The sequence below is a fragment of the Manis pentadactyla genome, chromosome 2 (assembly GCF_030020395.1).
Source record: "Manis pentadactyla isolate mManPen7 chromosome 2, mManPen7.hap1, whole genome shotgun sequence".
Classification (NCBI taxonomy): domain Eukaryota; kingdom Metazoa; phylum Chordata; class Mammalia; order Pholidota; family Manidae; genus Manis; species Manis pentadactyla.
Genome location: NC_080020.1, coordinates 19,607,540 through 19,630,411, shown reverse-complemented (window position 1 = coordinate 19,630,411; position 22,872 = coordinate 19,607,540).

Genomic DNA, 22,872 nt, shown 5'->3' with positions numbered 1-22,872 from the left:
GCAGAAGGAGGGACATAATAAAGAACAGAGAAGAAATAAATAAAATGGAGAATAAAACAATAGCAAAATCAATGAAACCAAGAGCTGGTTCTTCGAGAAAATAAACAAAATAGACAAGCCTCTAGCCAGACTTATTAAGAGGAAAAGAGAGTCAACACAAATCAACAGTATCAGAAACGAGAAAGGAAAAATCACGACGGACCCCACAGAAATACAAAGAATTATTAGAGAATACTATGAAAACCTATATGCTAACAAGCTGGGAAAACTAGGAGAAATGGGCAACTTCCTAGAAAAATACAACCTTCCAAGAGTGACCCAGACAAAAACAGAAAATCTAAGCATTCCAATTACCAGCAACGAAATTGAAGCGGTAATCAAAAAACTACCCAAGAACAAAACCCCCGGGCCAGAGGATTTATGTTGGAATTTTATCAGACACACAGGGAAGACATAATACCCATTCTCCTTAATGTTTTCAAAAAAATAGAGGAGGAGGAGATACTCCCAATCTCATTTTATGAAGCTAACATCACCCTAATACCAAAACCAGGCAAAGACCGCACCAAAAAGGAAAACTACAGACCAATATCCCTGATGAACGTAGATGCAAAAATACTCAACAAAATATTAGCAAACCGAATTCAAAAATACATAAGAACGATCATACACCATGACCAAGTGGGATTCATCCCAGGGATGCAAGGATGGTACAACATTCGAAAGTCCATCAACATCATCCACCACATCAACAAAAAGAAAGACAAAAACCACATGATCATCTCCATAGATGCTGAAAAAGCATTTGACAAAGTTCAACATCCATTCATGATAAAAACTCTCAGCAAAATGGGAATAGAGGGCAAGTACCTCAACATAATAAAGGCCATCTATGATAAACCCACAGCCAACATTATATTGAACAGCGAGAAGCTGAAAGCATTTCCTCTGAGATCGGGAACTAGACAGGTATGCCCACTCTCCCCACTGTTACTTAACATAGTACTGGAGGTCCTAGCCATGGCAATCAGACAAAACAAAAAAATACAAGGAATCGAGATGGGTAAAGAAGAAGTTAAATTGTCACTATTTGCAGATGACGTGATACTGTACATAAAAAACACTAAAGACTCCACCCCAAAACTACTAGAACTGATATCGGAAAAGAGCAAAGTTGCAGGATACAAAATCAACACACAGAAATCTGTAGCTTTCCTATACACGAACAATGAACCAACAGAAAGAGAAATCAGGAAAACAAATCCATACACAATTGCATCAAAAAAAATAAAATACCTAGGAATAAACCTAACCAAAGAAGTGAAAGACTTATACTCTGAAAACTACAAGTCACTCTTAAAAGAAATTAAAGGGGACACTAACAGATGGAAACTCATCCCATGCTCGTGGCTAGGAATAATTAATATCGTCAAAATGGCCATCCTGCCCAAATCAATATACAGATTTGATGCAATTCCTATCAAATTACCAGCAACATTCTTCAACGAACTGGAACAAATAATGCAAAAACTCATATGGAAATATCAAAGACCCCGAATAGCCAAAGCAATCCTGAGAAAGAATAATAAAGTAAGGGGGATCTCACTCCCCAACTTCAAGCTCTACTATAAAGCCATAGTAATCAAGACAAGTTGGTACTGGCACAAGAGCAGAGCCACAGACCAATGGAACAGACTAGAGAATCCAGACATTAAACCAGACATATATGGCCAATTAATATTTGATAAAGGAGCCATGGACATACAATGGCAAAATGACAGTCTCTTCAACAGATGGTGCTGGCAATACTGGACAGCTACATGTAGGAGAATGAAACTGGACCCTTGTCTAACCCCATATACAAAAGTAAACTCAAAATGGATCAAATACCTGAATGTAAGTCATGAAACCATTAAACTCTTGGAAGAAAACATAGGCAAAAACCTCTTAGACATAAACATGAGTGACCTCTTCTTGAACATATCTCCCCGGGCAAGGAAAACAACAGCAAAAATGAACAAGTGGGACTATATTAAGCTGAAAAGCTTCTGTACAGCAAAAGACACCATCAATAGAACAAAAAGGAACCCTACAGTATGGGAGAATATATTTGAAAATGACACATCCGATAAAGGCTTGACGTCCAGAATATATAAAGAGCTCACACACCTCAACAAACAAAAAACAAATAACCCAATTAAAAAATGGGCAGAGGAACTGAACAGACGGTTCTCCAAAAAAGAAATACAGATGGCCAACAGACACATGAAAAGATGCTCCACATCGCTAATTATCAGAGAAATGCAAATTAAAACTACAATGAGGTATCACCTCACACCAGTAAGGATGGCTGCCATCCAGAAGACAAACAACAAATGTTGGCGAGGCTGTGGAGAAAGGGGAATCCTCCTACACTGCTGGTGGGAATGTAAATTAGTTCAACCATTGCGGAAAGCAGTATGCAGGTACATCAAAATGCTCAAAACAGACATACCATTTGACCCAGGAATTGCACTCCTAGAAATTTACCCTAAGAATGCAGCAATCAAGTATGAGAAAGACCAATGTACCCCTATGTTTATCGCAGCACTATTTACAATAGCCAAGAATTGGAAGCAACCTAAATGTCCATCTATAGATGAATGGATAAAGAAGATGTGGTACATATACACAATGGAATACTACTCAGCCATAAGAAAAGGGCAAATCCTACCATTTGCAGCAACATGGATGGAGCTGGAGGGTATTATGCTCAGTTAAACAAGCCAAGTGGAGAAAGAGAAATACCAAATGATTTCACTCATCTGTGGAGTATAAGAACAAAGGAAAAACTGAAGGAACAAAACAGCAGCAGAATCACAGAGCTCAAGAATGGACTAACAGGTACCAAAGGGAAAGGGACTGGGGAGGATGGGTGGGTAGGGAGGGATAATGGGGGGTAGAAAAAGGTGGGTATTAAGATTAGCATCCATAGGGGGGTGGGAGAAAGGGGAGGGATGTACAACACAGAGAAGACTAGTAGTGATTCTACAACATTTTGCTATGCTGATGGACAGTGACTGTAAAGGGGTTTATAGGGGGGACCTGGTATAGGGGAGAGCCTAGTAACCATAATATTCGTCATGTAAGTGTAGATTAATGATACAAAAAAAAAAGGGCAGTTCCTGTGTGGTGACCTCCAATGAGTTCTACACAAGGGTATAGAGGGCATATAAAAGTGTAGGCAAAGGGTCTGTGTGTGTTTATACAGAGGATCAAAGCCTAACTTGACTACCCTGAAAATGAACTAAGATACGATATGAAAAAGAACTTCCAACATCAGCACTCCCTGGAAGACTCATGCCAGAAGATGATCATCAAAAAACCCCAACAAAGATCCACACACTGCAGGTGTATATGCACTCATCCCACCAGTTCCTCGACTTGCCATGGGAATGAAGGAGATATCTAAGCTGGCCTGTGCATACAGTAAAACAACAAATTTGACTGGATCTATGCTGATGGGACTCAACCAAGAATTAGGCGAAGTGCAAATTGTAGCGCTCCAAAATCTTACAACTACAGACTATTTACTGTTAAAAGAACATATGGCATGTGAACAGTCCCCAGGAATGGGTTGTTTTAATTTGTCTGATTTCTCTCAGACTGTTCAAGTTCAGTTGGACAATATCCACAATATCATAGATAAGTTTTCACAAATGCCTAAGGTGCCTAACTGGTTTTCTTGGTTTCACTGGAGATGGCTGGTAATTACAGGTATGCTTTGGTTACGTAACTGTACTCCTATTATGTTAATGTGTGTGCACAATTTAATTAGTAGTTTAAAACCTTTACATGCTGAAGTTACTCTACAAGAAGATATGTCAAAGAAATAATCAATCTTCCCATGTTTTCTTCCACCTGCTGCTTCTACAGCTTTTCTTCTTCCTTCCTAACTACAACCCGTAAATAGAATTCGTGCCTCATATCAAATTTACCGAGTATCATAATTCTTCCAAGTGGTAAAGATACCTCAAGACAAATGCTGGGCATAGAAGCCACAGGGCATAAATATGCAAAGAAGTAAAAAGCTAACCTTCTCAAACAATAAGGCTTCCCTCTCACTTACCAACTTCACATTTCCCTGTATGGCCCTGGAAGATGACTGGTTAGCCAGAGACGGGTAAGATTCCTCAAGGGAGGAACAACCTAAGACAGGCACAGTCACAGGGGGGCCCTCAGGTGAGAAATTGGGGATCAACAGAGTTGAGGCTTAGAACCTCACCCGCCCTGTTCTGAGAGAAATCTTCTGCATACGTGGATGTTTTATTGCCCTTGTCTAGTTTGGATTAACACATAGTCTACAGGCACATACCTGATCATCTACATTTGTCCTCTTACAACACTAAACTATGTTTTCTACCTTTATCTTGTATCTACCTACCACTTCAGCATTTTATTAAAAATAATAATAATATAGAGAGAAATGTGATATCCGCATATAAATCAAGTATGAAAATCAAATGAGTATTCATATTTGAACTGACTCTTTATAGTTCATAATGCATGAGCAAAACCGAAAGTTTCTGTGATGGCTGCCCTTGTACTGTTCACCATGTAATTTATTCACTATGTAAGAATTTGTTCTCCATGTATGAACTTGTTCATTATGCTTCAGAAGATTGGAGATTGACGAAAATTAGGCTTGGGGTGGATTAATGATTGTGCATTGAGCATTGACTCCCCTATACAGAATTTTATTGTTGTTAACAACCATTTGATCAATAAATATGAGAGATGCCCTCACAAAAAAAAAGTGTACACTTCCAATTGTAAAATAAATAACTGGGATGTAATGTATAGCATAAGGAATATAGTCAAAATATTGTAACAGCTTGGTATGGTGATAGCTGGTATCTAGAATTATCATGTATATAAATGTTGAATCACTGTGATGTACAGCTGAAACTAATGTAATACTGTGTGTCAACTACCCTTCAATAAAAAATAATTGTCTACAAAAAAAAAAAAATGAAGTGCGGTAAATGCCGGGGGCACCAGACCCAGACAGATTGCCTAGGTTTTTGTCCTGACGATGCTACTTCAGGTGACATGACCTTAGACTAGTTGCTCAATTTCTTTATGGTTTGGTATCCTCAACAGTAAAATAGAGATGATAATAAGAGGAAGGAGAAAAAGAATAGTGAAAATTAATGAGTTAATAAAAGTAAAGTGCCAAGAGCATAATAAAAGTAAAGAGCAGTAAGTGTGTTGCACTGAATGGCATTTTCTTTTGTTTTTTAAAGTTTCTTTCCTTTACATCATGCCCCTCACTGCTCTAGGAGTTTGAGTTTGCAATCCCTGGCCTAACCAGGTCCTACTGCCCCTCTGACAACAACTCAGAGACCATTTTTTTGTGTGCACCGTAGAAGTGCTCCTGAGTATGCCCTGTGTTTATTTGGTTATGTGCCTGCCTCTCTAATCAGACGGGGAGCTTCATGAGAGCATGGACTATGTCTTGTTCATTATTTTAAATCTCCTGCTCCAAGCACAGTGTCAGCTACATAAAAACTGCTTAATAAATGTCATTGAATCAATGCTAAATTTCGGAGTCTAAATACCTTCAAGCACTATGTACAGTTTGATTTGTATTAGGTAATTTGTCCTTATTTGTTTGGTGCTCTGTTAAGTTCTTCCATCATCTTCTGTGTGTGTGACCCTTGGTCCCCAGCTTCTTTGTGACTGGAAAGCCAGGGCCATAACGGTCCTTTCTTTTAAATTAAGACTACACATGACACAGTTTCACATGCTCCTGTTGGGATACAGAAACACACACGCATGCTACACACAGGAGAATTGTAAATTTTTTAATGGAAGGCAGCATGGGATTCTAGGAATCAGTCATCTATTATATAATGTCATATAAATTCTGGCATCCAAAATTAGCCAGAGGAAAGGAATGAATGGGGTTCATTAGTTGTTGCTCTTTCTTTCTTTCTTTCTTTTATTATCTCTAGCTCATCTACCAGGGATGGCAAGAAGGATTCTCTGGGATTATCTAGGCTCTACAAGTACAGTCAGAGACCAGGAGAATGCTGTTTAAGTGTAAGAAAGAAAAGTAGGAAATTAACAGTTATTAAGCAACAATTTTATATATATATATATATGATATCTAATTTCCTAAAACAATTTTGTGAAGTATAGAAAGTACCTCCACTTTTCCTTATGTATTGGAAACTGATGCGTCAAAGAGTTAAGCTATTTGCTGAAAGTTACACAGCCTGAAAAGTTAGAACTAGACATTGGACCCAGGTTTGTGTCTCCACCATCTATGCTACTGCACACCACACCAGGACAGCAGATTGAGAAAGGACATGCTAACCATTTAAACAGGATATGGGGGGTGATCAACTATCCAACAGAGGAGACATGAACACAAATGTCATAGAGAACAGAAGCTAAGTATGAAGAATCATTTGTGACACTATTATTAAAACTAAACAAAACATAATGGAGAGCTCCAAAAAAGATCCCCATGTACAACAGTCATTCATCCTATTTTTTCCATTTTATTCAGCATGAACACACAATTCTCTCCTAACTGAATAAAAAGGAAGGATTTGAGTTTGGAGTACTGATCACAGACAAAACATGAATAAAAATGAGAACAATGTATATAGTAAACAGTCAAGTGGGCATTTCCTTCCTTTGCAATAATACTGGAGGAAAAGGCAAAATCTTATCCTTGGGTGACACACTTATCATTTCCCAAATACTAACTCAGTATGTTATACCATTCATGATTTTGAATTAGTTTCTAGTACTTCTGCTTTTTTTCTTAGATGAGGAAATATCTAGATAGGAATAACTAATCCCATTCCTCCAGTGTCTCAGACAGCTGTTGAACAGCTGTCTCACTTTCAGAGTTAAATCAAACACATGTCCCTGCAAGATCAGGATATTCTGCCTGAAGATCTGGCACCCATTGATCTATTTTAAGAAAGTTCTTCAACTCTACTAACTTCTGCTACTAGTAATAGCCAACTTTTATTGAAGCCCACTATGCACCAGTATTGTGCTAAGTGTATCACACAGGTTATCTCACTGAATCCGCACAGCAGTCCTGAAGATGAGAACTATATCATCCTTTATATTGTAAATGAGGAAACTGAGGCAAGAGATATGCAAAAACTTGCTGAAAGTCACAGAGTTAGGAAACAAAATGATGATGCAGGATGTTATTATCTTCTGGACATGACAGTTGAGTCCATTTCAAATGTTAACTGCAATCACAGCTGCGAGGCCAGCCTTTCCTATATCCAAGTGACTGTGGAGTTCCTTAATAGGGAATGGCTATCTTTTAACATGGGGCAGCTACTTTTAATAGCTATGCCCCTCATAGATCTAGAAGGGAGAAGTCAGTTAGGAATGTTAGGCAATTGGATCTTTACTTTGAATGGCTCATCCTGATTCATTCCAGGTTAGAATGAGTTATTGTAAAATTAGACCTCCCTCCCACTCAGGGTCAGTGAAGTCCACATTTTTGCTGTTAGGGATCTAGAATTATGTGATTCTTAATTTCCACTATTACTGAATTTCTGGATTTGATCAGGCACCGCAATCTATTTTCTTTAAACAGAATGCACGTGTTTCCAAGCCCATTCTGCTTAAGGACTGGAGAGATTCAATAAGAAGGCAACCAAAGTCATGGAAGTAGCTGGCAGCGTAGGGGAAAGTCTGCGGGTGTAAATATCAACTGGGAAGAAACCTGGCAGAAAATCACTGCAGGAAACATGACCAATCAGTGATATCAGATGACACGATGATCAGAATCTATAGATGGGGCAGGATTCCAAATCAGGTTTGAGATCAGGAGAAAGTGGAGCAAAGGGAATACCTGAACAGGAACTCTTGAGTGACAACATAATCAAATAGAGTTTCTTTGATTTTGTTTTTTGATGTCTGAAGATTACCAAGATAGCCTAGTCTTCATTCTTGAGCACATGCTCAATATGGTTCAAGGGATCCTTCAAGACAAATTCCATGTTTACAAGAAATTTCTTCAAAGGCTGGAACTTCAGATGATGAAGAGCGGCTGTCATTTTTGTGAGAATTGAATGGATGGATTCAGGAACTCAAGGGAAACTTTTCTAAAGGTATCTCTTTATGGTTTGTATTTGATTCTTAGATAATGGGTCTCTTTGTGAATACTTAAAATGCACAATATCTTACCAACAACCTGAATTGAAAATGTAACATGAAAGTACTACATATTTTCTAAAATGAAAATAAGCAACAAAAGATTGAGAAATTACAGTTCGGTAAGTGGCTGGACAGAGAACAAAGTAAAGCTTACCATGTAGGACAGGAACTAGAACTAGGTCTTGCCTACTGATTGGCTGTGTCTTCTTGGAGCCCTGTGCAGAAATGATTTCTGAGTAACATTATGTTTACTAGACTCCCCCCATCACCAATTTACCCAAGGGTAAGGGACTAGGAAGGTTGGTTGGGAAAGGAAGGAGAAGAGTATACAGGGGGCATCACGATTAGCTCACATAATGTGTGGGGACGTCCACGGGGAAATCAGTATAGTACAGAGAGTACAAGTAGTGATTCTATAGCATCTTGCTAGGCTGATGGACAGTGACTGTAATGCAGTATGTTGGGGGGACCTTATCTGGGGCCTGTAGCAACAGTAATGTAGCTCATACAATTGTAGATAGGTTATTGTGAATAGTGCAGTGATAAACATAGGGGTGCACGTATCTTTTTTAAAGTGGGCTGCTCCTTTCTTTCTTTCTCTCTTTTCTTTCTTCTGTATTAATTTATTCATGCATTCACTCATTCGTTTATCTATCTATCTATCTGTCTGTTTACCTTTCTATCATTCTGTCATTAATATACAATTACATGAGTAACATTATGTTTACTAGACTCCCCCATCACGAAGATGAACCCAGACACTCCACTGCAGTCACTATCCATGAGCATAGTAAGACACTGTAGAGTCACTACTTGTCTTCTGTGTTGTACAGCCCTCCCACATTATACATGCTAATCATAATGTGCACTTTCTTTCCCTCTCCCCTGACCCTCCATTCCCAACTATCCACCCCAGTCCCCTTCCCTTCAGAAACTGTTAGTCCATTCTTGGATTCTGTGAATCTGGGGCTGTTTTGTTCATTTAGGTTATCTTGGTTCTCCTTCTAAAGAGGTTAGTGAAAACATCTGATACTTGTCTTTCTCTGCGTCTTACTCATCTAATTGTATATTAATCACAGAAAGATAGATAGACATATAATAGGTCGATGATAGATTGATAGATAGATAGATAGATAGGTAACAAATGAATGAACGAATAAATACATATATTCACACATACATACATAAAGAAAGAAAGAATGCAGCACCCAGTTTAAAAAGACATGTGCGCCCCTACGTTCACAAAAGCCAAGGCAAGTGTCCATCAGAAGATGTACAGTGGAATATTATTCAGCCAGATGAAGAAAACAAATGCTACCACTTACAACAACATGGATGGAGCTAGAGGGTATTATGCTCAGTGAAATAAGCCATGTAGAGAAAGAAAAGTGTCAAATGATATCACTCACCTGTGAAGTATCAGAAAAAAGAAAAAGAGTGAACAAGACAGTAGTAGCCTCACCGAACCCTAGAATAGACTCACAGTTACAAAAGGGAATGTGGCTGAGGAGGATGGGTTGGAAGGGAGGGAAGAGAGGGAAAATGGGGCATTACGAGTAGCACACATAATGTGGGTGGGCGGCGGGCATGGGGAAGGCAGTATAACACAGCCAAGATCAGTAGCACTTCTACAGCATATTCCTGGGCTGATGGACATTGACTCTTACGGGCTATGTGGTGGGGACTTAGTAATGGGGGTAGTCTAATAACCATAATGTTGCTCATGGAACTGTTTAGTACTGACACCAAAATAAAAAGAAACAAACAGTACCTTGGCTCTGGATTCCATTTTCCCTAATGCTGTCAAGTTGGTCGGCATCCACCTCACCAGAATCACAGCTGCTCCTCTCAGCATACACATTCTGCCTCTAGGAAAAAGGCACCACTGTGACATCATAGAATCTCCAGGCAACAGTGCTGCTCTTGCAAACTCCACCCCCATATGGCGGGCACTGTCCAGCCGTGGGGAGCTGCATTTACTTAGCAAACATTAGAGGTTCTTGCCTACATATATATATCTACATATACTGATTTCACTCATCATTGGAGAATAAGAACAAAGAAAAAACTGAAGTAGAAAACAGCAGCAGTCTCACAAAACCCAAGAATGGACTAAAAGTTACCAAAGGGAAAGAGACTCGGGTGGATGGGTGGGAATGGAAGGATCCGGGAGGAGGGAACAAAGGCACATTAGATTTCACATATATAATGTGGGAAGGGGGGCACGGGGAGGGCTGTACAACAGAGAGAAGACAAGTAGAGATTCTACAGTATCTTACTAAGCTGATGGACAGTGATGACAATGGGGTATCTGGGGGGACCTTGGTGATGGGGTACTCGTGTAAACATAATGTTACTCATTTAATTGTAGATTAATTAAAAATAGATAGATAGATGATAGATAGATAGATATAGGTGATAAATAGACAGATGATTACGTAGATAAAAAGATAGATGATAGAGAGATAGATACATACATACATACATACATACATAGGTAAGAAAGAATGCAGTGGCACAGTTTAAAAAAGACATGTGCACCCGTATGTTTATCACAGCACTATTCACAATAGCCAAGCAAAGTGTCCATCAATAATCAATAGACTCATTAACAAAGCAGATGTGCTACATATACACAATGGAACATTATTCAGCCATATTAAGAAAACAAATCCTATCATTTGCAAACAATATTGATGGAGCTAGATGGTATTATGGTCAGTGAAATAAGTCGGGCAGAGAAAGACAGGTACCAAACGGTTTCACTCATATGTGGAGTATAAGAACAAAGAAAAACTGAATAAACAAAACAGCAGCAGAATCACAGAAACCAAGAGTGGACTAACAGTTACCAAAGGGCAAAGGACTGTGGAGGATGGGTGGGAACGGATGGATAAGAAAGGGAAAAAGAAAAGGGGCATTACGATTAGCATGTATAATGTGGGGGGGGCACAGGAAGGGATGTGCAACACAGAGAAGACAAGTAGTGATTCTACTGCATCTTACTATGCTTATGGCAGTGACTGTCATGGGGTTTGTGGGGGGACTTTGTGAAGGGGGAAGCCTACTAAACATAATGCTCTTCATATAATTGTAGATTAATGATACCAAAATAAAACTAAATAAAGTAAAATAAAATATAATATAATATAATAAAATAAAGAATGCAGCATCCCAGTTTAAAAAAGGCACATGCACCACTATGTTTATCACAGCACTATTCACAGTAGCCAAGCTAAGTGTCCATCAGTAGGTGAATGGGTAAAGAAGAGGTGGTATATATACACAATGGAATATTACTCAGCCATAAGAAGAAAACAAATCCTACCATTTGCAACAACATGTATGGTGCTGGAGGTTATTATGCTCATTGAAATAAGCAAGGTGCAGAAAGACAAGTGCCAAATGGTTTCCCTCATTTCTGGAGTATAACCACAAAGCAAAACTGAAGGAACAAAATAGCAGCAGAATCAGAGACTCTGAGAAGATACTAGTGGTTACCAGAGGAGAGGGGTGTGGGTGAGCTGGTGGGGAGTGAGGGAGGGAGAAGGGGATCGAGGGGTTTTATGCTTAGTATACATGTGGTGGGGGACCATGGAGAAAACACTGTAGCACAGAGAAGGTAAATAGTGATCTGTGACACCTTGCTGCACTGATGGACAGTGACTGCATTGGGGTATGGGTGGAGACTTGATTATATGGGTAACTGTAGTAACCACATTGTTTTTTCATGTGAAACCTTCATAAGAGTGTATATCAATAGAAACTTAATAAAAAATTTTGAAAACCATTAAAAAAATCACATGGTCATCTCAAGAAATACAGAAAAAGCATTTGAGAAATCCTTCAACGTGTATTCATGACAAAAACTCTGAACAAAGTACGTATGGAGGGAATATACCTCAACATAATAGAAGTCATATGTGGTAAGACAACAGCTAACATCATCCACAATGTGAAAAACTGAAAGCTTTTCCTCTAAGATCAGCAACAAGACAAGGGTGCCACTCCTGCATTTTTATTCAACAAAGTCATGGAAGTCCTACCCAGAGCAATTAGGCAAGAAAAAGAAACAAAATGCAAACAAATCAGAACAAAAAAAGCAAAACCATCATTATATGTATATAACATGCACATAAAACACTGAAGATTCAAAAAGCTGTTACAACTAACTGAATGCAGTCAATAATATTGAGAATGTAAAATCAATATACAAAACTCAGCTGTGTTTCTACACACTAACACTGAACTATCAGAAAGAGACATTAAGAAACAACTCCCATTTATAACTGCATTGAAAATAATAAAATACCCACGAATAAATCTAACCAATGAGGTGAAAAAATCTGTTTGCTGAGAACTGATGAAAGAAGCTGAAGAAGAGGTAAAGAAATGGAAAGAGTCTGTGCTCCTAGACTGAAACGATTATCATCACATACTACACAAAGCAATCCACAGATTCAATGTAACCCCTTACCAAAACCCCCGTGGCATTTTTCATGGAACTAGCACAAACCTAAAATGCGTATGGAACCATGAAAGTCTGAAAAGACAAAGCAATCTTGAGAAAGAACAACAAAGCTGGAGGCATCAAGCTCCCTCATTTCAAACTGTATCAATAAAGCTATAACAATCAAAACAGTACAGTACAGACACCGAGATCCATGGAACAGAATAGAGAGCTCAGAGATAAACCCAGTCATACAGGGTTAATTAACTTACAACAAAGGAGCCAGGAATATACAGTGGGAAAGGACAGTCTTTTGAACAAATGGTTGGGAAAACTGCACAGCAAAATAACAAAACTGGATGATTATCTTACACCATACACAAAAAGCAACTCAAAATGGATCCAAGACTGAAACATTAAGGCCTAAAGTCATGAACTTCCTTGAAGAAAACATAGGAGGGTAAGCTCACTGACACTGGACTTGATGGTTTTTTGAACTTGACACCAAGAGTGAAAGACGGCAACAAAAGTAAAAAGAAAAAGTAGGATTCTATCAAACTAAAAGGGTTCTGTACAGCAAAGGAAGCAATCAACAAAATAAAAAGACAATCTATAGATTGAGAGAAAATATTTTCAAACCACATATCTGATAAGGGATTAAAATCTAAAATATAGGAAGAATTAATGCAATTCAGTAGGGGAGAAAACCCACCAAACAACCCAATTACTAAATGGGCAGGGATGTAAATGGATATTTTTCCAAAGGACACATACAAATTGCCAAGGTGCTACATATCACGAATCATCAAGGAAATGCAAATCAAAACCAAAATGAGATAACACCTCATACCTGTTAGAATGTCTATTATCAGAAAGGCAAGTAATACCAAGTGTTGACAAGGATGTGGAGAGAAGGGTTGACTTTCGGTGCATTGTTAGAAGGTAAATTGGTCCTGCTGCTATCTAAAATAGCATGGAGCTTCAATAAAAAATAAAAAGTGTAACTACCACGTGATCCAGCAACTCCACTTCTGAGTATTTCAAAGGAGGTGAAATCACAATCAAAATATCTGGTCTGCTCACTGCAGCACTGCTTCCAATAGCCAGGACATGGAAACAATCTAAGTGTCCACTGATGGATGAATGGACAAAGAAAATGTTGTACATATATATGCACAATGTGATATTATTCAGTTACCAATCAATGGAAATTCTGCCATTAGTAACAACATGGATGCACCCTAAGTGAACTAAGTCAAATACCGTATGATATCACTTACATTTGGAATCTAAAACAAAACAGAACAAAAAAGGGAGAATTCATACATATACAGAACACATTGGTGAATACCAGAGAAGGCGGGAGTGAGGAGGGGTTAGGGGGTAGGCACGATGGGTGAAGGCAGAAGTTACAAACTTCCAGGTACCAGATGCACAAGTTCTGGGATGTAATATACAGCATGGTGAATATAGTTAACAATGTTGATATTTGTATATTTAAATGTTGAGAGAGTAGATATTAAAAGTTCTCATCCCAAGAAGGAAAGAATCCTAGCTATATATAGTGATGGATGTTAACTAAACTTACTGCTGTAATTTCACAATGAATAACACATAATCAAATCATTATGTAGTACACCTAAAGCTAACACAATGCAACATATCAGTATATCTCAATTATAAAACTATGAATGTTACAATCATCTAGCAGCACTTAAAAACTTACAAATGCAGGCGGGCCCCTCGGACGGTAGGCGCGGGCTGGGTCGAGAGCGCCCCGGGGCGGAGACAGGTAGCCGCGAGGGGCAGGCGGGCTAGGCGCGGAGAGCTGTGAGCGGCCGCTCTCGCAGGGCCTCCCGGCTGGCTGTACCCTTCCGACGGGCGAAGGCCTTCAGAGAACTTCGATGGTGGCAGCGGCGGTGGCAGCGGAAGCGGGGACGGGTGGGTGTGGAGGCGGTTCGCCGCTTCCTGGGGAGGGAGGAGCGTTCGTCTGGGCGAGGCCGGGCAAGAGGCCTACCCTCGAGCGCCTCCCGACCGTGCGCACGCCTCGCTCATCCCAGCAGCCCCAGCCGCCCGGACCCGCTGGTCCCCAGCCCGGAGGTTCCCCAAGGTCGCCTCGGAGGCGTGCCCCGGGGGCGGTGGCTCGGCAGCCAAGCGGCCTCAGGGTACGATGGCGGGAGGGGGTGAGCGCCAGCGCCAGCGCCAGCGCAGGGGTTTGTCGGGGCCGGCGCGCAGGCGCCATGGGAAAATAACCCCGGGGACACCGCGCCGCGCTGCCTGATGGGAGAGGTCTTGGTAGCCCTACCGAGTGATCAGCAGATCGCTGCAGCTTGCAGGGACCGGCGGGATGCTGGCCGGGAGCTCACGCTGCAGCAACTCTCGCCTCTACGATCTTTTTATTTTTCCTGGGTCTCATCGTTATCTAGTCTGGTATACGCGGGTATTTTTTTTTTCAGGATCATTAGTCAACAATTATATGAGGAACATTATGGTTACTAGACTCCCCAGATCATCAGGCCCCCCCCCGCACATACCCCATTACAGTTACTGTCCATCAGCATAGTAAGATGCTATAGAATCAATACTTGACTTCTCTGTACTATACTGACCTCCCGGTGGGACCTCCCACCCACATTATGAGAGCTAATTGTAATGCCTCCTTTTCACCCTTCTCCCTACCTTCCCAACCAGCCTTCATAGTCCCTTAACCTTTGATAAATTGCTGATAGGAGGAGTCTAGTAAACATAGTATTACCCATGTAATTGTAGATTAATGATAAATAAATAAATAGGTAGATAGATAAATAAATGATAGAATGCAGCATCCCAGTTTAAAAAAGACATGTGCACCCCTATGTTTATCACAGCACCATTCACAATAGCCAAGCTAAGTGTCCATCAGAAGATGAACAGCGCAATATTATTCAGCCATATGTAAAAAACAAATCCTACCATTTACAACAACATGGATGGAGCTAGAGGTTATTATGCTCAGTGAAATAAGCCAGGTAGAGAAAAACAAGTATCAAATGATTTCACTTACCTCTGGAGAAGGAGGACCAAGAAAAACTGAATGAGCAAAACAGCACCAGATTCACAGAACCCAAGAATGGACTAACAGTTACCAAAGGGAAAGGGATTGGGGTGGATAGTTGGGAATGGTGGGATAAGGGGAGAGGGAAAGGAAGCGCGCATTATGATTAGCACATATAATGTGGGAAGGGGGTCACAGGGAGGACTGTACAACACAGAGAAGACAAGTAGTGATTCTGCAGTGTCTTACTCTGCTCATGGACAGTGACTTATTATTTTCCTGTTCCACTGAATGTATGACCATGACCTTTGAGAGTTAATGAGTTCTTAGCTCATCTTTTGTGAAACAGAGATGCTAATATTAATATGCCAAAAATCTTGTAGGAATTGATTAGATGAAGTGAAACAATGTTAAGAAGAGAAAAGTTAATTAGGAAATAATTTAGTTGTAGCCTAATTCATAATTACTTGCAGGTGACATTCATTCTCTATTGACCATAAAACCTCAGAACTCCTTTCTCAGCTTTTAATCCACATCTTGACTGTCCAAGTTCTCTAACATGTAGAAATTAATTTGAGGCAAAGTTAAATGATTGGAAAAGAGAAAATAGATCCCTAGAACTAATATTCATTGGCAATAATTTGGGTTTAGTTTGAATTTAGAAGACATTGTTGCAGATGTTGAATTGGATGATAATGAATGTATGAAATGAATGAGTAAAAGGAGTTTCTTAGATGTTCTTCTAGTTGCTAATTGAGGCCTCCTGTAAATCTGAGAATCAAAGAATCAGAAGTCTGAGTTTCTCTGCTTTTTAAAAATTAAATGAATGTAAAATACAAAAACCAGGAGATTAAAGAAAGTAAAAAACATGTGATTTCCTTATCTTAAACATAGGGGCAAATATTTCCCCCTTGCACCTGCCAGAACTGCAGGAAGGAAAAGTAAATTCTCTGCAGGGAAAATTGGCCTCACTTTTCTCTGCCAATGCACACTGATTCCACAGAGAGGAACTCTCAGTTTTCCAGTGGTGTACGTTTCCACAGTTGGACTCACATTTTGCTGTCAAGCTCAATGTTCTCATACCAATGCTAGTAATATAAAGCTGGAACTGACATGGCACTCCATGGAACCTCATTCCGAAGTTCTTAGCAGTTACCTCAGGGGCCCTCAACCTGTTACCAGAGAGACCAGGAGAATTTTGTGTACACAGCTTAAAAAAGATAGTTGCATCTTAAGATATGGCTCTTGAATTTGTTTTCTGTCTTAAGAGATTTGTAAAGCAAACAAAGTTCTCTTACTGTAATTGGATAAGCATAGAATAGAAAATGATTATCACCTCCTTTGTCTAGTCACTTTATTTTTGTTAACATAACCACCAGCTTTAATGAAAGCCACTATTCATTCTGCTTATTTCACACTTGAAACTTAAATTTGGCCTTCTCATTTCCCTGCTGAAATCTCTTCTGTGTCTGTCCATTGTGCTTAGGAAAAAATACAAAATTCTTAATGCAGTCTCCACGGAAAGAGTTTGGGATAATGGGAAAGATGGTCCATTTTTTTGTTGTTGACCATCCTCTTTATTCTTCCAGCCTGTGTGCTGGCCCGCTTTAGTACGCTTCCTAGAAGCCTTCACATGAAGAAGTTGAAAATGTACATTTTGAATCACAATAAAAATACACACCTAACAAAGCACTTGTAGAGTCTATTATTTCCCGTTAGGGGGCATTCCACATCTGTAACTTAATTCTGTGTCTTGAAATTTTTATATCTGGGAAAAAATTGGATATTTTATCTGAATACATTATAGTCTGCTTCCCGTCCCCTCATTCTCTTCATAGTAGCAGGACCCATTAATGTCTCTTGGGACATCCATTTGATGGTCCTGATAAAGGATTATGCAACCTCCCAGTGGAAGCCGTATCATTCTAAAATTTTGAATTCAAGTACTCATTTGTTTTTAGAGTCTGTTCCAAAGACCTCTGCTAGATTTAGTGGAGAGATGGAGTTTCCAAAACTATTTTTGCTCCCAGGTAACAAAGTACCCAGTTACACAATAGCATTGACATCACAGGTGTGAATATAGTTTAACAAGTACTTTGATGTGCCTTTACCTTCTAACCCTTTCAGTAATTATTTTGAGGCTGTTAGGAATCAGCATTCCCATTTTAAAAATGATGGCTCTAAGTCTTAGAGAATTAAGTGGTTTGCTCCAGGACAGTGGAAGAAATAAATGGTCATTTATTTCTTCCGACCAGCTCTTTTGACTCCTAGTCCATTGTGATGTTTGGCAGTTGTATTTAATGCTTTGTTTCTATTGATTATAAAACTAACATGTTCATGGTAGCATATGAAGAGAAAAGAGGAAAGAATAGAGTTGAAAATGAGAAACGTTTTCATTCCCACTGTGGGGAAGTTGGGGTTCCTATGGCCAGGATCCTCACTGAACTTAAACCACCTGGTGATGTACCTGGCCTGTTGCTAGGCTATTGCTTTAACACCTATAGGCAATAAGCTATCATTGCACTATATAGAGAGCTCGGCCCAGTGCTCTCAGTGCAGGCAGAGATGATAATGCCCAACCTACTGCTGGGAGATCAAGCCATGTAATAAATAAACCCTTTCACCCCAAAGAATGTTTTACAGTCAATTTCTTTGGTCACATTGAATCCATAGTGAACTTGCCCGGGGCTGAAACCCATTGGCAAGACACTCACCATCCAGTGAACCACTTTTAACATTTTAGTGTATTTCCTTCCAGGTTCTTGTGTGCATATATGTGTGTGTATGGTTATGTGTATGTGAATTCTCACAAAATTGGGATCATATTGCATTGTAACTGAATCAGAACAGGTGTGCGGCAATGATGATGGAGTGGTCTCAGTGGGTACATAATGTAACGTGTGTCTCATTTCCTCTTCCCCCTCTCTGTTAACAATGAAGGAAACAAATAGGGCCAGAGGAAAGGTCTACTCCAGTTCAACCCCTTTTTATTCTCTTCTGATTTCTAAAACATATTCCTGGGAACATAACACCAGAGGGAGAGAAAATGTGATCCATTAGGAATGAAACAAAAATCATACAGGTAGACCTGAATTAGGACTATGAGATGTCACAGCAGGCAATTGCACACAGCCTTCCAGACACCTAGGGTCTCTTGGCTGGCTAAAGAGTAGACCTGCAGCATGGCCCTGAGCAAGGGCAGGGAGAGGCATGTTTTGTAGACTTAACCTGGGGGCTGAGGAGACAGACAGAGAAGGGTCTGAAGTTTTGCTCCGCAGCCTAGCTAGCTAGCTATACGACATCACGGGAGACTCTGATCCCTAGTTATCTCCTTTGTTAAATGGAGATAAATATATGATTTATGTAAAGCCTTTAAATACTACCTAACATACAGGAAGCATTAAACGAATGGAAACGGGGTCATCACACTGCTTGCTTGGTGGTGTGACGTGGTCAGGCTTTCTCTGCAGTCTGTGGGAGCCCTTCATTCCATTCATTTGTTAGTGAAATGCCTGGATTCTGGCAGTGCCTGTTCTTATTCAGGCTCTGCTCCCTTGGAGACACCCTACCCCCATGCATCTCACATCTACCTGGCCAGATCTGCTAATTCAACTCCGAGCACCTTCATGCAGCGCCTATGGTATGTTACCTGCTGTGGTAGGCACTCAGGGTTTAAAAGGATAAGTAAGAATATGACCCCTTTCTCTAGGAGTGCAGGCAGAAAAGTAAACAAAAAGGGATGTGGTATATACCCAAACAGAAAATATGAAGTGTGATGCACCTGCCTGGTATAGGCTCACAGACTGTGTGAGGACACAGCCCTCACATGAAAGGGGGCAGAGAATCCCTCTGTGGCCCTTCAGAAATATTCAGAAAGGGGGGAACCAGGCCATCCACACATCAGAAACTGATAAAAAGCCTGAGCATGTCATTTTTTTTCCTCTGGGGGCCTTGGGGGCTTGTATGCCCTTGCCTCCTGTCAGGAGGTGGGGGTAGTGGGGTCGTTTGGGGACTGGCGCTTATTCTGTGGGAGAGCAGACAAGCATGGCCGCCCCCTCCACCCTGCCTGCCTGTCTGCCCTCCTTGCTCCATTCTTTCCTTCCTCCTGTCCTAGAACTCCCAAGTAGACCAGGTTCTGGCTACCACAGTGAGGATAGAACAGATTCTGCCCTCAAGGAGCCTCCAGTCTACCACTAAATACAGAAATAGGTACAAAATAACCATCTTGCCTTGATAAGAGTAAGTACAGAATCCCATCAGAGAACACAGAAGGGCCACCGCCCTCCAGCTTCATGAGTGAGGGTTTCCTGGAGGACAGGACATATAAGCAGTGAATAGAGCCTAACTACCATGGGGTCAGAAGGGTGCTCTTCCAGTTTGGGGAACAGCACGTGCACAGGCTTAGAGCTGAGGGAGAAAGACGAGTCATCAGTATGGTTAGGCAGCAGGGTCCTTCAAGCATGGCAGGCTCTGAGTGCCCATTTGTGCACAGAGCACACCAACGTTTCAGTGCTGAGATCTGGGTGAGCTGAATATTCTTCTCTAGCTCCAAGAAGGTGCCCAAGTCCTCTTTAGGAGTGTGCCTTCATTTTACAGCAGAAAACCTGTTATTGTGTCATTACCAAGTCCTTCATTCTTAAGTTAATGCAGGAACTTCCCTTTTTCTGAAACTACTCAAAACAACAATAAAAGCCAGGACATATCATTCTTTCACTGTGACAGTCCAGAGGGTATTGATGTATGCCCTTGGATGGGATTATCCAGGTTCCAGTGGCAAATCAGCCAGAGATTTATATCTGGGAGGATAGTTAGTATAGTTAGGCAGCAAGTTATCCGGCTTGTGATAAAGTGGACCATGACGTAGGAGTTTCTGGGAGCGATTCCAAGATTCACCATTATCTAGTACTGTGGCTTTAGGCAACTTTTGAACCTTCCAAACTGTCCTGTAAATCATGAATAAGTCATTCGTTACAGTGCAGGTCTGTTGTGAGGTTTAAGGAAAATGATGTACCTGGGTTCCTAGAACAGTGCCTGATATGTAGGACTCCCCACATGAGAGGTGTTTTTTTCGGGTGGTTGTTCCACTCCATTGGTTGAAAATACGTCTCTTGGGGGAGAAGTAATGGGCACTAGATTTCAGATATTTTGTGGTGGGGTGTATGGGTGTCTCAGCTCTCCGAGTCGCAGGGTAAGGATGAAGATCTTCATTTGCATGCATTGGTCCCTTCTTTATGACCTCAAAATGAAATGGGCTTCGTTGATCACAGAGTGTATATCTTGGTCTTGAAAGTCTATGTCAAAATCCCCACCTCTCCAGGGGGCCCTCTCTATTCCTAAGGGCAGTGTTTTGCTATCAAGATCTGCATCACTGTGATGCCCAACAGTTCTCAAAGTGTGGTTTGGAATAGCACCAAATGTTGTTTTTCTTTTTCACCATGTTGCTCTCTGACTGATGTTGGAAAAGCAGTGGTGGGAAAATGCTATGGTCCAGATGCCCACATTTCAAGGCAGTGGCACCAAACCATGTTCCTCACTGGAACATACTTGCAATGTGTTCTTTAAAAAGCCAGTTTCACTTAGGAAATGCTTTCATGAAGCACTAAAATTTATTATTAAATATAGACCTTTGAGTACACACCTTTTGATATATCATGTGATGGAATGGGAAATATATGTAAAGAAAGCACTATGATGGTTGTCTCAGGAAAAATCACTTGGACTGTTTAAACTACATTCCAGACAAGCAGGTTTTTCATGATACTCCATATAAGTGAAAAGAAAAGACAAACCATGGTTATACAAACTAGGGTATTTGGTGAATATTTTCTCAAAAATGAACAACATGAGCTTATAGCTTCAAGGGAAACAATTTGATAGCATTTGTTGCCAATGATAAAATCTTGAACTTGAAGCATTGTTTATGTATTCATGCATTTTTTATTATCACTGAGGTTTTTGTGACTCATTATCCCCTTCACCTATTCCACCACCCACTACAGCCCCTCCCCCATGGTGACTACCAGTTTCTTCTCAGTGTCTGTGAGTCTATTTCTATTTTGTTCATTTGTTTTGTTTGTTTAGAGACCACCTATAAGTGAAATCACATAGTATTTGTCTATCTCTGCCTAGCTTATTTCACTTAGCATAATACCCTCTAGGTCCATCCATGCTGTTGCAAATGGAAGAATTCTTTCTTTTTTATGCCTGAATAATATTCCCTTGTATATATGCAGCACATCTTTCTCCATTCATCTACTGAAGCAATATTTATATTAGAAAAGTCACATCTGCTACTGCAGTAAGCTTAACAGGTCCCTGCAGTTCAGATTATTCTTGATTCAAACGCCCTCTGTCTTAACTCTTCTTGCTTTTCCTTCCTGTATCCAGTCAATCATCAAGTTCTTTCAGCATAAAGTTCAAAATATACCCAAGAAATGTTCACATCCCTTCTGTGTGGCTATTGTCTGGCTCAGACCTCTATAATCTTCCATAAGGAATATGGCAATAGTCTCCTAACCCAGTTGGCTTCTCTCATTGAAACCCCCACCCTGTCCCAGTCTATTCTCTGTTCAACAGAGCATTCTTTTGAAACATAAAATTCATCCAGTCATCCCATACTTGAAATTCCAATGACTTTTTAATGAATTTGGACTGAAACTCAAATTCTGTACCGTCTCCTTCCATACCCTACATATGACTGAACTCTTACCTCCTGTAGACCCCACCTCATGATAGAACACATACCCCCTCATTTACTGGTTCCCAGCCTTACTCGCTTCTTTCTGTTCTTAGCAAATGGCCAAGTTTAATCCTGCCTTGGAGCCTTTGCACTTGCTCCCCACTCTGTCTGAAATGCTCTTGTCACAATCATTTCCAAGGATGGATCTTAATCAACGAAGTTACATCTTGAATGTTATTCTTCAGAGGTCTTTTCTCGCCTCACAATCAAGGGTGACCCTTTAACCTCTGATAGTCATTTTCTGGGCTCTTAGCCTACTATACTTCTCTCCTGGTACAGTAGACAATCACTTCTTTCTTTGTGTGCTGCACTGCAAGAAGTTGGTAAAGCTCTGTTTGACTAACACTTGTGGGCCCCTCTTTCGTTCCTACCCTGTGTGGACCTGTTGGTGGTTCTCCTCTACTTCATTATTCTTTTCCCAGAACATCCTAGCTCTGGATCAATGCTTCCATCGACATATCTTGGTGC